This window comes from Ostrinia nubilalis, chromosome 15 (genome assembly GCF_963855985.1).
Source record: "Ostrinia nubilalis chromosome 15, ilOstNubi1.1, whole genome shotgun sequence".
Classification (NCBI taxonomy): domain Eukaryota; kingdom Metazoa; phylum Arthropoda; class Insecta; order Lepidoptera; family Crambidae; genus Ostrinia; species Ostrinia nubilalis.
In genome coordinates this window covers 9,090,930-9,104,291 of record NC_087102.1, presented here as the reverse complement: position 1 = coordinate 9,104,291, position 13,362 = coordinate 9,090,930, and the positions used below count along the sequence as shown (strand labels likewise).

Here is a 13,362-nt window from a genome sequence, read left to right as displayed (position 1 = left end):
TGATAAGCCGTGTGGTGACGGCAGAATAGAATACATTTGTCACCAACCCCTACTCTTCCCGCGGAGGAGGCTCATAGTCCAGCAGTGGACTGTAAAGGGCTGTTGATGATGATGATGACAAGTGTTTGATGCTTCCGACTGCATTTGTGAACACTGTCTTGTTTTTATCTTCTCAGTTCATTTTTACCCAGTTGTGGTTTTTTTTAATAATATTTTTATTTTAATCTTTTAGTTAAAGAAAATACATTTTGCAAGCTATTTAAAAACCCTTTATTTTGATACCCCACTCGATAGGTTTGAGATATTTTTTTGATACATATTATAGCGCCCAAAATCGGCGATGGTTATAGTATATTTACAGTTAAAACAAATCTAACGGTAGTCTTTAGTGACACTCGCCGGACTGAGAGGAATCGATTGACGTGCGAATCATAAAAATCGACCCCGGAGTTTGGTCTCTATTCGCTGGGTGCGAAGTACTAGGTGGGGGTAACATAATCTATCGCAGCGCTCATGGTGGTCAAAAGTAGAAATAATGTAAGCTCTGTCATCAGATGTATCTGTCAATGGCAAAGCGATTCTACATAATACATTTTAATATCATTAATTAATCACATGAAAAGGGTCCTACTGGGAACTTAAATAAAAGAGTGGACTGTATTTCGATAGGGCTGGTTTAATAGCCGTTTACAATTTGGAAATAACTAGACTATACAACGTGGTAGTACAAAAATGAGTCACAGTAGTTGTTGTGCACAGATGTTTGCCTTATGATGAGAGCGTGAATTATTGAACTCTGCCCTTGTTTTGTTCTTAATTCTTCTACATCTCGGACTTGTCCAGCCAATATCAACAACTTTCCTTTAAATACGGTTTGTGGTTGGAATTTGATATTGTAACACTCACAAACCCGGTCTTCAAAACAATACTCATTTCGATCTGAAAACGATATTTAATTTATTACTAGCGATACAGGAACATTTAATATATTTACTGTAATATAATGAAACCGTTAAAGTAGCTTTTTCTTTTTATTTTACTGTAAAACTACAACTATAAATGAAGTAAACAAACCCTGACACAATCAAAATTAAACACACTTTTCGGACTTACCTCATTTGATTTGAATGACCAAAATGATTTCAAAACCTTTTTTCCACCCAAATCGTGGTATCACAACAATTTATTAGTCGAAAATATTTGTTATTTTTCCATTTCGATATTTTTTCACAAATAAACGACCTAAATGTCAATGTGACAGAGCCCACAAAGTCATGGACGCTAGTTGGCGCTGTAATCGTGCACAGAGCCAATAGTGCTTCAAAAAACATACATACATAGGCTGTTAAACACATTATCACTCCTTTGCGTCACGCAGTAGGGTAAAAAAGGAAAGACTGGACCATTCTAAAAGAAACGTTAACCTATTAAATAATTAAAATCTTACTTTTGTCTAAGAAAATAGGCTTTCAAGAATATTAAAGCTTCAAATTCGAGACTCGAGAATTCTCGAGCTCCGGTAATTTTTTTCTCGTCTCGAATGAAGCCAAATTTCTCGAGTTTTCTCGAGTTCGAGAAAGCTCGAGCAGAAACCCTAGTCTTGAGCCATCTTGTTTTCTGAAAAGAAATAAATATGACTCTCTTCATCCGAGGACATGTTAAGAAGAAGTCCTTTAATCACGGGTTTAATAAAACCTTTTTGAAATATCTTAAAGTGTAAAGGACCCTAATTATTACACATTCGAGACATCGCTCAGCAGATTAAAAAACTGGCAAGTGAAGCGTAACAAGTTCGGACACATAACTGTAAAGATGGCGTTTCACGTAGCCACGATTATAAACGCGTATTAACCATTTCCATTTTTATAATAGGTATTCTTGTAAATAAAACACTTACGAGTACTTATAAAGAGCTCTACTTTTACTGGTAATTCTGATCGTTGGTGACGAGAGCTCCGATAAACTGCATAAAACGTAAATTTATTTGTCGAATGCCTATATTCGATTTATGTATAAGTTTCTTAAAGATCACGGTTATATCAGATATAAAAAAAATAATAAGCTAGAATTGAACCCACGAACTTTCGATTATCGGAAAACTGCTTTAACCACTGAACTATAGAGACATTACAACCTAATTCTGTCAAAATTATCAAATGTTAATTCACGTTGCGCGACTAATCGCATCTGACAATCATTACCTATTTCTTAACAAACCTAATATTTCTAATAATCACCTATAGGTTTACCAACACACAAGAAAAATCAAATAGAACAAAAACAAAGTTTCGATTAAGACCATCACGAGTACTCCAATCGCAAATCGTTCCTTATCTTTCAAAATCGAATATCAATCGTCAATTCTCGTAATTTCTTTCGCAAATCGTAGAGTCAGCTCCTGAATTGTGGTAATGTGCATATTAGCAACATGTCGGGTCAGGGAAGAAAGAATACATGGCAATTCATCTCGATTTGTCCGCCGGTCACGCGCGGCTCGTGACTGCGCTCGCCGTACTTGCGCGCGCGCAGAACTAGCGAAGCTTTCAGATGTTTTCATGGAAAATAGATATAAAAGTGCTTATTTTTTAGTTTTCAATTAAATAGTAATAAGTGGAGGTATATAGTAATTGATAATTTACAGAAAAAGTCTTATGTTATAGACATCTATATTTGGCGAGAGTATTTTCAAGAACAAAAGAAGTATTTAATACTCGTAGTGGTAGTTAATTTAATATTTTCAGTCGGTTATTGCAATCAATACTTATTGCTGAATTTTCCGAATGCTGCTTTAATCATAGAAAAGTTCTTAAGCCCAGAAACTACTTTCAGGCGATATTCGTAAATTGTGTAAATCATCAATTATCAAAATACCGTTTTATCTTCACATTTTTTGACATCTATCCATCAGAGGCGCAGACGACCCTTTCGCAAAATTACTGGCATGTTTCCACGACTGAACGCCCATGCATACGTGCTTAAAAACTTCAACCTTTATCCCCGATTTTACGGTTCAATTTCGCACTGAAGTGACTTACAAAGAAAATAATCTCTCATGATTTAGGGGTCCATATCTGTCAAATACCACCCGATTATGTGAGGTATAGAGGACAAATAGGTTTATTGACTACTGTCGCAATAAAGCCACGTGATTTATCAGTGGCTGGAACCCTATTTGCTCAGGAACATCACTGATCCACTGTGTATCGGGTATCGGTGTTCGTCTGTCGTTTGTAATTTTGTTACTGCCGTAAATCGCTGAAACGAGCCATTCTATCTAGTGTCAAGTAACCTTTACAGAGAAAACGGCTTGGGCTTGCATCTTGAGCCAACAATGTACGATAATCCTCTTTGGTTCTAACAAAACAAGACTAAACGTAAACTCTCCTTAGAGTTTAATCAATAAAAATTCGAGGACGTGCATTAACATATTATATGCATGCACGTCCTCGTAACAAATTAACAAAAACGGTGCAAATTTAGTTATCTCAAGAAGTCTGCGTGAAGTTTCTTTAAAAACATCTTTAGTAAAACTTAAAAGAAAGGAAGGGAGATAATTAATTCCTTACATTATTATAAAAATGTCATAATAAGGTCCTACTTGAATAACATCTTCATTCACACTGGCTACATGTGTACAAGACACACGACGCGCGACGCCATAAATCAGAAAAAAAATTATAATAAAAACAAATGATGTTTACTTTTTCTTTTTTCAATTGTTTTTGTTAGACACTAAAGTTGTGTTCCTAATTTGAACTCCGCAAAAACTTTTAATTTCGCAGATTGCAGCCACAATAATGGTTCAAAACAGCGGACTTATGCAAGTCACATCTTGACACAGGACTGCCCAAGGTCTGCTCAGTCGTGCTTGACCGAACGTGAAAGATAACTAAATTAGAACCGATCCGTCATTGAAGTTAGTCCCAATGCCGAGTGCATTCCGAAGAATGGTACGCAGTGGCACCTTAATTACTGTAATATTAGATACGGTAAAAAAACAGGGATTTTCGGATGGTTTTCGTTCTGCTCTCAAAAGCATAAGATTAATCTATGACCTCGATTTGCACTTAATATATTTAAATAAAGTAATAATTGCAAATGTTTACTTATCACAGAGGTTCCAATGACAGTTTAACTTTCCCCCGGGACAAACTTGACCTTCACTGGTTGGGTTTTGTATTGACGGTCAAGCTGTAGATCCTGGCTACACAGGAGTTGCAGTGGTGGGAAAGAGAGGTGGGAATAGTCCTGTTTATCACAGAGTTTACCTTTGAATTATTGTGCCCACTAACGTATGTTTCAACAATAAACATGCTTATACTTAGAAATATTGTTAAAATAAAAGATATTTCAAGTTGTGGACTAATATTGGTCTGACATTTTAAATATTAAAAGCGAACTGCAAATCTAAATCAAATCAAATAAAAGCTAACTGACGAATTGCTAATATGTTACCAATCATCAGTGTTCACGCGAAATTAACTTATAAGTAAAATTAATTAAGCTACCACACTAATAACCCCGGTAAATCACGCGCGCGCGCAGCTTAGGCGATACGATCTACACATTAATCGCTAATAATATACGCTGGAACTCGTGTTAGATACTACATACCACATCTATGTATAGTCCTTCTCCTACTAATGTTATAAATGGGAAAGTTTGTGAGGATGAATAGATGAGTTTCTTACTCGTTCACGCAAAAACTACTAAAAGCATTTTGATGAAACTTTTCAGTAAAGTTTAAAGTTGAGTTGCACCGCCTAACTTTGACGGAATTAACGAAAACCGGTGTTTTTTGTATGGAGTTAGATTTTTGACGGTTGTTAATGTTAAAGAAAGATGGTGCAACCCAGCCTTAGTTTACTAGCTTTTACCGTGAAGTTAAGTTTGGCATAGGTCGTTCAAATTATAGCCTATATGTTATTCTAATCTACAAAAAGATATTGAATACAAGAGTAACAATATTCTCACCAACTTTTGCATTTAAAATATCGATTAGTAAGTAGAAGTTGCTTCGCCATATTCTGTCAAATATAAACTGAATTTCACGCGAGAAAAGCTGCGGACAAAAACTAGTTAATAATACATTCACAGATCTAATCAACCAATAAAATTGTCTATACGCATTACTGCGTCCAAATTGAACAGGTATCCTCATATACAAAACGAATGTTTGTTGCAAATTCTCTCGTATTACAACTACTTAAATGCACTGTTTAACTTGATGTTCTGTTGACGACTGTATAATGTATTTAATAAGGCAAGTTTTAATTACTTGTCATGTTTTCAAACACTAATAATACCTAGTTCCTCCTTTCCTATTTGTTCGATATTATTCAATAATTTAATCCGTCTGACACGTGTTCAATCCTAATCCGCTGAACCAACATGGATAAAAGAACAAACTGTGGTTTAATTTTCAATCATGATTCTGAAGATTCTCTTTTTAAAGCATCATGAAGTAGAGGTCAACTTCCACCAATTACTCGTACAATTGTAGTTAACGAAAATTAGGTATATGTATATTTTTTACCCGAAGAATTGCATTCCTATATCAATTTTATTTAAAAAAAAAACGGAAAACGTAGTGTAAGGCGGTCCTCCCACTGGGTGGACCGACGATCTGGGGATGCGGGCAGCACAAATCTGGTTGTGAGGAAATCCATGGGGGAAGTCTTTGTCAAGCAATGGACGACATTATATTGAAACAAAACAAAAGAAAAAGGTCTCAAAATGGTATAATTTATGTTCCCTTATTGTGTTAATTGTGCGATTATCGGCTATTACAATTAATTAAAATTAAAATGTGTCAATCTCATTCCTGAACGTTTCGAGTTGACGACCTTGCATTCGTCTTTGGCACCCGTCGCTAGGTGCAAAAAACTTCAGATTGTGCTTGTAATGACGAATACTTTGAACTGTATAGTTTTACTTATTTGCATTTAGTTGTTACATTCATTAAGTTCTGGTTATTTGAAGTAGATCCAAATGTAATTAATAAAACTCTTTTTCAAATCATTTATTAAAAAGTACCTACTTAAATTATGTGAAATCTTTTCTATTTCTTATAATTCATATTCTGTAAACCCTTTCTGATGACGTTACCAGTCTATGCTAAAGGAGACCTTAAATATATGACTCCTATTGGCATCCATAGAAAGTCTTAGCCATAAAAACGACTTTTAATTCATAGTCGTAGTATCTATGGTAGTAGGTATTTACTCGTATACATATTAGTAAATGTATAATTCACTGTAAGTACTCGTATGTAAAAGCTTAAAAAGTCAATAGTTTTGCTTATATTTCTAAAAACCATATCTCAGACGCCTACCCAATCTTCAAATGTAATGAAGTTCGCTCTACATTTTTTACAACTTTTTTGTCCAACCAATAGGTAAGGACTCCTCAAAGACTGACCTTGGAAACGCGGAAGGCCTGAAGAGTACTTTTGTGGTGTCACAACTGACATTATCTGGTGATTTGATCTAGATCAATGAATGTAAAAAACAAATTAATGTAGGTACGTTTTTGAGGCGCAGCATGAAGACTCAAATCAACTTTGGCGAACTGAAAACCTAAAAGCTTCTAACCACTGCTATGTCTAATGTACTGTCAGTTCGTAACACCCAAAGTGACCAAAAAGTTGATAGCACAATCTTATTCCAATTGTAAAGATTGCGAACTTATTGATTACTTTTGGTGTCACGAACAAAATAAAATGTACAAAATTCATCATTTATTTAATGCGTACGTTATATCCAAGAAAAGGATCCTTACCATGGAAATACGTCCATTAGAATTGAAAGCAAACATAATTAGAGATGACTAAAGAAATAAATTATTATCCTACAGACCTTTTCCACTAAGAACTTTCTACTTTTCAAAAATTTTCAAATCTAATATTTATCTGGACTTCGCCTTCAATGGACCGAGCGTTTGTTGCACAAAATGTGATAAATTTTTTCGGATTGTTTTAGAACATCCGGCTTTTTTTATAGCTTTTTACTGTTTAGGTTTCATGATGGTAACCCTAAAGATCAAGAGTAACCCGTACCAGTCTCCGTATCCAACAATGTACTCGCATCGCGAAAAAATCTCATTCCAATTTCACGCAACGTAAACTTCGTGAACACTTTTTGCTTGTTATGATGACAAAGTATTTCCTAGTTTGATCTAATTGTGCCGGCCTATTGAATTGGCCTAGAGCTGTGGCTTTACTATGCACTTGATTCATGGAATTGAGTTCTAGAAAATGATTTTCTTTTTCTATTGCTGTATTACAGGACTTTTTATTCAACTAACCCGGAGACCACCAGTGTTGGACGTTGGTTCATAACAAATCTTGTTCATTGACCAACAAAACAAAGAAATACTTTTTCACTTGAATGTTCGAGTAGTAGTTAAATCAAATAAGAGCGGAAAGACAGGTACTGGGAGAGAATTCCATATCTTATTGCAAAATGCTTTCCGATGACACACTGTAATAAGTAAAATATCGCAGAAATGAGCTTAAAGTCTTTAAAAAAAATAAATTCATGTAACGGCTGTGCCATCTCTGGGATCTCTATACCGCTACCAGCTCGTGTAACGACCACGGCCTTACACCCGAGCGTTTTTTGTTTTGCACATCGTCTGGGCCGGTCACCTTGCACTTTCGATTTTGCGCGCGTTGCGTTGACAACTTCATTCAGATTCGGGCATTTTTGTGTGACTGTAAAATCATTTGCGATAAATATCTGATCAATTTTGAATCTTAATGAGAGCCTAAACTTATTTTATCAGATCAGGGATAACTAACAACAGAGCGAATACAAAAAACATTCCATCATACATATTATATTCGTATTTTAATCATCAAAATAATTCTACAGTGATTTTAAGCTTTTAATTCCTTCCAATGCTAAATTCAATCAATTTGAAAACTGAAAGTGATTGCAGGTAAATGCAGACTCTTTTTTCTTAATTTTTTTATCGTTCACGATAAAGATGGATCCCGAAAAAATGTTCTCGACCGAAAAGACACGTAGCCATAGGTATGTTTTTTTCTGAAATAAATCATTATTTTCAAACAATAAATCCTACTTACTTATTTGTCAACTGGGTAGTAAAAGTCACCAGTTATTCGTGAATGCAAGTGTACAACACTGTTGGCAACACTCCGGTTTTAGTTCCACGAAATCAATTCTTCACCAGAATTATTTGAATATCTCTATTCTTATATTATATTCTTAACCATGAAATACATTAGGTAAGGGAAGTTTGATTATGTACTCGTAGTACTCGATTTTAAAGATAAAAAAAATCTACTTACTCAAGTGTGAATTCAACATTATAATAGCTTCTGGAATTCTTAAATTTCAAGGACTTCAAAGTAACTTTAGAAGCCAACTTTTTTACGCAACCACAAACCATAATCGTCCTTGATAATGAAGCCTTAATTTAAGGCTAAAAGACGGTCAATAAGAGCAATCTTTGTGAACAATTTTTATAGCCTACGGTACCAGTGAATTGAATTTTGTTATTTTAAACAAAGAAGTTTACCAGGTAGATTTCAAGAGCCAGAAAAAAACTATTTAGGTCTTTCTGACGCTATGCTATCAGGTTGACTAAAAGTGCCCTCCGTAGAACGTGTTTTTCTTATAAGTAGGTCTAGGTACCTGTCAAATCATTTCTGCGTCCTATCTATAAAAATGAGAACCATTACCTACAATGACTTTCAGTGTGTATATCCCAACTGGGAATTGAACCCAGGACACCCACCTACTCCGTAACCCACTTGCGTTAATCATAGAACGCAAGTCTTAAACTACTACGTGTACTACTTATAACTGTGTTACAAGTGTGCATGGCAACATAGATCGGCCTTCGCAGTTATCTAATGTTAATTATGAATTAAATTAGAGAATACATAATGACCCGTACCTGGATGTCGCAACTGACACGTAGAAAGTCTGTGACAATGTCGTTTGATTGCTTTTGGCAAATGTTACCTTTAGAAGTGGTGTTACCATAATAGAATTTGAAAATAAATAGCCAACGGGTATACTGTAGATTGTAGATTATACTGCATTAAACATCTATGATAATAAGTAAGATACTCTAATTCGTTCGTAATATAAAAAACTTAATACTTGATTCAAACACATGCACAAGGTTAACAAGGTTAAAAATTTGAAAATTCAACCAATCAGGGAATATAATCCATACTTTAGTTTAAGTTCAATCAAATCGAGTTTTGCGATTTCGTTTCATCTGCTTTACCATGTTGTTAATTTCATTCTTAAATAAAAAAATCGCTAATATCAATATTCAATTCCAAAATACAAATCAAACTATTTACCCACGACTCTACAATAAAATATAACCCCAGTACAGTGGGTCCCATAAATTGATACACACGTCTCACGCTGACGTCACCTTAATTACAGGGTATTACTTATGCGTGTGAGTCGAAACTGAGGGACTGCATCAAATCGCGATGAGATTAATACTGCGCCCGCGCCGTTAATAAATTTGTCGCCGCAGTACAGATAGGGCGAGAGTGCGACCAGGACAATGAGAGGGCCTGAATTATTGCGCTGATAGGCCATTAGTCTTGAAGCTACAGTATAATGGCTGGGATAGTGATATCTGGTTTACTAGAAGGAACACTGAAAAACGAGACCCTTTTCTACTATAGCTACGGGCCAAATACCAAGCACCTTCATTGAAACTTGAAAACATAGAATGTCATAGACGGGATTCGAACCCGTTTAAATCATTTACAACTCGGTGTACCTTCTAAAGGTGATCATCCCCTCCTACCATAGTCGTACACCATTTTCTTTTAATAGTTTTAAGTTAATAATACTCATACCTTCATTGTGTGTTAGAACTTAATTCCTCGAATAAAATAAAATAAATACAATTTTTCTACTAACCATTTTCTGAAACCGTCACAAGTCTATTTCTATGGAACTGAAATATGGTTTTACTTACATACTTATGTTCATTACAAAGTTTCAGCTCAATCGAACTTAATAAGACAAATTATATTACAGCTCGTGAAAATGGATTTAACACCCACCTACAGGTGAAGCTAATAAATGCCTGTAAAAAATGCACATACCAGTACATATGAGAGATTAATTGTCATTAACATAATGTAAAACATCACACTGTATATTAAATGCCAATTGTACCGGATTATAAAAGATGTATAATTAATTACTTCTGTCACATCTAATGTGCAAATATGATCATAATACAGTGTGAGTCACGTTAAAGTGTACATATGAAAATAGATGAAACTAGACCTATTTTTATCGACAAAAAAGAGGTCAAAAAATTTTTGAGATTTTTTTAAATTTTTTTATAGAATTTTTTTTCTTCCAATTACTTATTGTAAAGAAAACGTAATAACTTTTAAACTAAGCGGTATATCCTGATAAAATAAAAACAGTAATAATGCTAAATAACAGGCAATACTAAAAAAATACATAAAATACACAAAAAATGCCAACAAATAATAAAAAATGATACTTTTTGAAAAAAAACTGCTTTTAAATTCGTGTTTTTTTGGTTATTTGATAAATTTCTCCAAAAAATGCCCCTATAACCGGTGGTTTTTATTACTTTGTATTATTCTCTATCGTATTATCTTTGTAAAACCAAAAATCGCATGTCTCTATCCTTATCACAACGTTTGCAATGATCGTTTGAACAAAGGCCTTCCACAACATTATTCTCCGCTACAGGTAGAGACAATTTTAATTTTAATTAAAATGCTTATTTTACTTCGAAATCTTTTGTTTTTATTTGAAATCTAACTTGTCTTTATCAAAATTACAAATCTAGAGCCATTTTCAGTTTCGTTGTTAACGAAGCTTTGAATGGCGCGCCCGGAGAGGCTTAGTTCAAACGATCATTGCAAACGTTGTGATAGGGATAGAGACATGCGATTTTTGGTTTTACGAAGGTAATACGATAGAGAATAATACAAAGTAATAAAAACCACCGGTTATAGGGGCATTTTTTGGAGAAATTTATCAAATAACCAAAAAAACACGAATTTAAAAGCAGTTTTTTTTCAAAAAGTATCATTTTTTATTATTTGTTGGCATTTTTTGTGTATTTTATGTATTTTTTTAGTATTGCCTGTTATTTAGCATTATTACTGTTTTTATTTTATCAGGATATACCGCTTAGTTTAAAAGTTATTACGTTTTCTTTACAATAAGTAATTGGAAGAAAAAAAATTCTATAAAAAAATTTAAAAAAAACTCAAAAATTTTTTGACCTCTTTTTTGTCGATAAAAATAGGTCTAGTTTCATCTATTTTCATATGTACACTTTAACGTGACTCACACTGTATTATAATTATATCTATTAAGAATTTAAAATTCAAAGAGCAAATTGTTTTTATAGATTCTGTTGATAAATGGTTCATGCTGGGTGTTATAAATCAAAATAGTCGAAAAAATTAAAATATAAATCAGTGGCATATCCAGTTTATTATCAAATATCTAGAACGTAAAGTAATGTTGGTACCTAGAGGTAATTCACTAAGCGATGGTATCGGTTGTCGATATGCCGTTTTTATGACCGTTCTTCAGATAGAGAAAGAGTTGGCAAATCTGTCTGTCGCCAGGAAGTTTTATTGAGCACAGTCCTAAGTCCTTTAAAACATTAACACTTGAATGTAGAGTTATAAAATCAGCACTTCTTCGTTTATCGAAGCAATGTCCCCCATAAAATGGTTAATTTACTAATTAAATGTGAAACACACTCAATATTACAATAAGGTACAAAAGCCTGAGCTTTAAGCTCTAGTAGCAGTAAGTATTTACATGGTAAAATGCATATAGAGTACTACCATAACCGGCAGACAAGAATAACGAATACATTTCAAAGCCAAAAGTAGAAAAATGGGAAAAATACAAACTTAAACTAACTTGAGTTCCTTGAGGGATTTCTTCATAGAGAATTTGCTCTTTAACTGTTGTGCGGAGTATAAATATTTACTCAGCACTTTGACCCCTGTCAACCAACTTCCTTAGCCGCCCACTTCATACTTTCTACTAATCATCTTTATTAAACAGTACAGATTAGCATAGAGTAGGTACTTACGCCTCGACTAATCTATTCTGTGCTCCACTATGTAGATCGCAACTTTCAGTCTCAATACCGATCTAAGTTATGTATCTTGTAAGCAATCAGCTGATGGAGATAAAAATAGAAGCTTCTAAAGAAAGTATCCTTTTATAAATGGAATTGAAATATCCAACGCACTATCGCTCTGGTATCGAAATCTAGCCCAGTATAATAGAGCCGGACAAACCTGCCTAGATGACCTATGATACATTTAACGCGACAGGGGCAGGGCGTGGCGACGCGTGCGCAACTAGGCCCCGCGGGGTGCGAGGGGCGCGGAATCGAAGGGACAGTACACGTAAAACTAGGCAGGATGCTTGTGGTACACTGTACTACTGAAGAGCGATTTTGTGAGGAAGCTTTCATCGCTAAAATCAATAAACAGGAGCTCAAGCCTCCGGCTGTAATTTGTGGATATAGAAAAGAGATTAGTTGGTGTTTGGCTTATTCATCGCAACCACCATTGAGATCTGCGATTACCGAGCTGCTTACGTCCAATATTAACGTACCCTTCAAAGAGTCCTCACGTTGTCATGAAGTGACGTATCGCTACCGCTTGTAACTCGCGGAAAACAGACTTCTTTTGCCAAGAGTGTTTGGGACACTCACTTCATTATGATTCTCTCATATGCTGCAGTTTATAAATAAGCGCCAGAACAGTATTGTTCATATCACCTACGATTTGTATAGAGCCAGCTATAATTCCCGGCTGTAGCATCCTGGCTGTTGATCGGATGATAATTGAGCACTTACGATATGCTAAATGGCTACTCCTATCGTTCATACAGCTGCAACCCCTGTGGGTGTAAAATTTACAGCTTGACCGCGACATTTGCTCACAGAGACAGAGTCCGCGTGACCCAACTATCATATTTAATTTGAATTGGGGTTAGGAAAAGAGGCTGAACCGCTGCTGAGACGCAGTCATCGAACTGCTGTAATCTAACTTCACGCTTTTGGTAGTTGATGGGTCTAAATAACTATCAAGCTCCAATCCCAACCGGTTTGAAACCCTAATTGGTGACCAAACTTACTTCGTTATGCTAGCTACAGGAGTTGCAGTGGCAGGATAGAGAAGTGTGGTACTACTAACCCAAAATTATAACATCGGTCCTGCTTATAACTTTCGTAGGGCCAGGAAGAGTGGCCGGGCCGTCGTGCAGCCTTCAGGCCGCTATTGATAAATCATTAATTGCCAAACTATAGAGTCCTGTCTGTACCAATATA

General features: G+C 35.0%; 1 long non-coding RNA gene across 1 annotated transcript; it reads right to left on the bottom strand.

Moving 5' to 3' along the window:
- Positions 1 to 656: 656 nt before the first annotated feature.
- LOC135078490 (uncharacterized) lies at positions 657 to 1,244 on the bottom strand. Its single transcript, XR_010258630.1, has 2 exons — positions 1,114 to 1,244; positions 657 to 939 (listed from the first exon to the last, which is right to left on the bottom strand). It is a non-coding gene; the product is annotated as an uncharacterized LOC135078490 (long non-coding RNA).
- Positions 1,245 to 13,362: the final 12,118 nt, after the last annotated feature.